Source organism: Xenopus laevis, chromosome 6L (genome assembly GCF_017654675.1).
Source record: "Xenopus laevis strain J_2021 chromosome 6L, Xenopus_laevis_v10.1, whole genome shotgun sequence".
NCBI lineage: Eukaryota > Metazoa > Chordata > Amphibia > Anura > Pipidae > Xenopus > Xenopus laevis.
Window position 1 is genome coordinate 133,373,661 of NC_054381.1, and position 4,991 is coordinate 133,378,651.

Sequence of the window (4,991 nt, forward strand, 5' to 3'; positions counted from 1 at the left end):
AACATGTCCTAGGGAATATTAGGTAGGCATTTGTTGTGCAGTACTGTTGCATCTTTTTGCCCTTAAATGTTAATTGGTTCTTTTTTAACAGATACATGGACATTATGTATTATTTCAACACATGAACTCTTTATGGACATTTAAGAACTTTGTTTAACACAAGGACATTTTCTGGATACTTTCTGGCTTCCAGAATCACCCACTGGAGCACCTATACTTTGGGGAAGATTTATCAAAGGTTGAGGTGAAAAAAAAAAATCTAATTTCAAGCTATTTTTTGTGTACTTCGACTAGAGAATAGTCCAAATTTGATTTGAATTTGAAAAAAAATTTTTTTTGAAAATTCAAATATCAAAATTGATCATGTACTGTCTCTTTAAAAATTTGCTGTTTTAGCCTATGGGGGACCTCATAAAACCTATTTGGAGTCAATTGGTGGACTTTGAAAAATCTAACTTTTTTTTGGGAAATCAAATTAGTTCGAATGCGCTATTCCTTCGATTAGTACAATTCAAATTTGGTCGAATATGGACCTATTTGATCTAAAAAAAACTTTGAATTCAAAGTTTTTTCAATTCAAAATTCGACCCTTGATAAATATGCCCCTTATTCTGCTTGTCTGAGTGCTCTCCTTTCAGTGGTATTATTAGCAGACTGCATTGCAAACTGGAGAGCTGCTGAATAAAAAGTTAGATAACTCAATAACTGCAATAAAAAAATCAAAGCCAACTGCAAATTGTCTCAGAATATCAATCCCTACATCATACTAAATGGCATATTTATTTAGGTTTGAAGTGAAAATTCAAATTCAAATTTTAATTTTTTTTTTAATCAAAACTCTCAAATTTGAATTGTGAATTATCCAAACTCGATTCGAGTTTCAATTCAAATTCGAATTTCGAGATTTATCATACTTTGGCCCTTTAAGAACTCAAATTCGACTATTCGCCACCTTAAACATGCCAAATTGCTATATAAGTCAATGGGAGAGGTCAAGGGTGATGTTTGCTGCCTTCCTGACATTCAAGTTTTTTCGTAAAAAAACCCCTCAAAATTCGTTTTTTAAATTCGATTCAAGTTTTTCTAATTCTAACCAAATTCGATTGAGTTTTCGGGTCAATTCAATTAATCTGAGCTGAGAAAATTAGATTTTTTTAATGAATTTCGATTGGTCGAATTTTGAGTTTATGGGAGTTTTAAAAAACTCACACGAATTCGGAGTTCGACCCTTGATAAATGTGCCTCTAAAAGTCAACTCAAAGGTGAATGACCCGTTTAAGCTCTCTGTCTCTAAAGTAACAGCAACACCAAAAAATTAAAGTGTTTTAAAGTAATGAAAATATCATGTAGTGTTGCCCTGCACTGGTAAAACTGAGCTGTTTGATTCAGAAACACTACTATAGTTCATATAAACAAGCTGCTGTGTAGCAATGGTGGAAATAGAAAAAATACTATATGGCACAGGTTAAATAGTGGATAACAGATAACACCATTATGTTCTATGGCGCTTATCTGCTATCTGCTGTGTAGCCTGAGCCTTTTCTCCTTTGAATGGCTGCCCCCATTGTGACACAGCAGCTGATTTATATGAACTATAGTAGTGTTTCTGGAGCAAACACAGCAGTTTTACCAGTGCAGGGCAACACTGCATTATATTTGTATTACTTTAAAACATTTTTATTTTTTGACATTACTGTTTCTTTAAGCTCTTTAGTCTTTCTATAGAGTTATGCTGCCAGTTATGCTCCCTGCTGGATGTTACAGGGTAATACATGTGAAATGCTAGACATGTATGTTTATCTTGGCTGATACAGTAACCACAGCAAGAACATTTCATTTTCTTTGTCAAGATGATGGTGATGAAACTGCAGTGACATATAACTGCATGCTCGTAAATTTTGAGACCAGTGAGCACAACAAATTGTGGTGAGTGTATTGTGGTGGGTTTGTGCGCACATGGCTGAAAAGATACAAACAGCTAACCAATGTGTATGCGGCTGGGTGGCATGCTGCCCCTTTAATCCTGCCACCCTAGGCCCTGGCCTTCCCAAAAATCCCACAAAGCCTGCCAATTTTTATCGCCACCCGGACAGTGACATTTGTGAAACAAAACCAGAAATTGTATAAAAAAAGAGGCGTAAAGTCAGTTTTTTTTACCATTAGCAGTAAAAAATTAGTGATTGCACTGGAGAGGGAATGATACTTATAAGTGTATTATTAGTGAATTGATTGAGAATAATTAATACAATGTGAAAATAATTTATACCTGAGATTCCTAATATTACTTAATTGGCCATAAATAAATTTAAAGGGAAACTATTACGATAATGAAAATTTAATATAAGCTTCTTCATACTGAGGTAAGAAACGTTCTATATACAACCAATTAAAATGTTTGCACTGTTTCTGAAATAATAAAGTTTATATTAAATATTCCTCTCTCAGCATCAGTTTCTCTTCATTCTGTTTTCATTCAGAAGTTGGGTGTCAGATATTCATTGACAGATAGATCCAATATATCTATCTTATGGGGGGGGGTCCCTTTCCTAGCAGATGTATTACAGCTCACTCAACTAACCGATTCCAGTACAAACAAAATCTAACAAAATAACTGCCTTTTACACAAATTCTGCATGTAGAGAGACATGATGTCTGGTGATTTTAATAGAGTGAGCTCTAATACATCTTCTAGGCAAAAGGAGCCCCCCTATAAGAAAAAAAAATCCACTAGATTCATTGCAGGTTAAGCAGTTAATTTAAATGAGCACCAAAAAGCTTGCAACTCGGCAGAAATAATGCTGAACACAAGAATATTCGTAGCGATAGTGGGCAATGGGTTATAAACTATAGTAAACGGACGCCTAAATGTATAGATCATGGATTATTTAGATCTAATTTTTTATTGCTTTGCTTCCAATAAGTTTGTGCCTTCTCTGCATTCTCCTTATATCTCTATAATATACAAAAGCCATGAATATCCTGTAAATTATATCCTTATAATACACAAAAGCCATGAATATCTTGTAAATGATATCCTTATAAACAGTGAGTTCTGATGTCATTTCTGTTACATGACTTAGGGCTCTTACACACGGCCGTTCCGACCTGCGCTCCCCTGCGTTCCGTTTGTTGGCGTTCAGCCGCAGGGGAGCGCAGGAATAGACGCAAGTAATGATTTGAAATGGGGCTGTACTCACTCAGGCGCGTGTAGGCGCCGAACGCAGGTTCAGACGCAACATGCTGCATTTTTCCTGCGTTCGGCGCCTACACGCGCCTGAGTGAGTACAGCCCCATTTCAAATCATTACTTGCGTCTATTCCTGCGCTCCCCTGCGGCTGAACGCCAACAAACGGAACGCAGGGGAGCGCAGGTCGGAACGGCCGTGTGTAAGAGCCCTTACTGAAACTTGTGTATTATAATAAATAAAGTACCCCCTGTTGCAAAATATGAGGATATTAGAAGTTACCTCGGCATTCCATGACCTGTATAAAAACACTAGGCCTACAGCCTTGTGTTTTTATATGGTCATGAAACTCCTCTGCAACTTTTAATATCCTTATATTTTACAAGAGGGGGTACTTTATTTACTATATAAACGGTGACTAGTGATGTAATCAGTTATAAACGGTGAATACTGATGTAATTTTTGTCACATGACTTACTAAAACTTGTCTATTATAATAAATAAAGTACCCCTTGTTGGAACATATGAGGATATTAGAAGTAACCTCGGAGTTCCATGACCTTGTGCCTCGTGCTTTTATATGGTCATGGCACTCCTATTTTAATCCTTATTTTAATTGATGAAATTAGTGTTTAGATTAGTTCTGCCAACACTGTTCAACTACAATATCAGCAGCAGCAGGAGGAAGGAATTGCTTGGAGTAAATCCTATATACATTTCAGTTAGAAATCATGTTGTTTTCTGGTAATTTTGTCCTGTAAAGTGGTTTGATTTGATTTTTACACCCTTTGTGCTAGTGTAGTCAAATGATGGTTCTGGAAAGAATATGCCACTCTGTTTTCCATAAGCATTATTACCCTTATAACTGGGAATATAATAATATGGGGGCTGCATTACATGCTATGGCTCAGTACATTTTCCTTAGGGCTCTTGCACACCGGCATATTTTGCTGCGCTCCCCTGCGTTCCGGTTTCTTCCGTTCAGCCGCAGGGGAGTGCAGGAGTAAACGCACTCAATTATTGTCAAGGGGGCGGTACTCGCATAGACGCATGTAAGCGCCAAACGCAGGTGGGACGCAGCATGTTGCATTCCACCTGCGTTTGGCACTTACATGCGTCTGTGTGAGTAGAGCCCCCTTGACAATAACTGAGTGTGTTTACTCCGAGTCCTGTGCTCCCGTGGCTGAACGGAAGAAAGCGGAACGCAGGGGAGTGCAGCAAAATATGCCGGTGTGTAAGAGCCCTAAGGGAAATGTACTGAGCCATAGCATGAAATGCAGCCCCCATATTATTATATTCCCAGTTATAAGGCTAATAATGCTTATGGAAAACAGAGTGGCATATTCTTTCCAGTCCAATGTAGACAGGAATGTAGGCAGGAAGCATCGTGGAAAGGGTGAGAGGTGCTGTTCATCTACACAGATATTCTTTCCAGAACCATCATTTGACTACACAAGCACAAAGGGTGTAAAAATCAAATCAAACCACTTTACAGGACAAAATGACCAGAAAACAACATGATTTCTAACTGAAATGTATATAGGATTTACTCCAAGCAATTCCTTCCTGCTGCTGATATTGTAGTTGAACAGTGTTGGCAGAACTAATATAAACACTAATTTCATCAATTAAAATAATAAGAATCTGGACAGCCCTGCTGCTCTCAAATTACGTCACATTTGACCATCAGACAGGCAAAGTAGTGCATAGCAGTGAGGCGGAGGGATCACAGCAGCAGATAAAAGATCGCGCCAATAAGTTGTTGAAAATCAGCCGAGCTCCCTCCATAATGAACTGTCCCACTCAC

General features: G+C 37.8%; 1 protein-coding gene across 1 annotated transcript in view; it reads right to left on the minus strand.

The window, feature by feature from the left end:
- LOC108719310 (protein CROWDED NUCLEI 3) overlaps window positions 1–4,991 on the minus strand; it is a 44,983-nt gene that overhangs the window by 39,853 nt on the left and 139 nt on the right. The gene's annotated exons all lie outside the window — the stretch shown is intronic.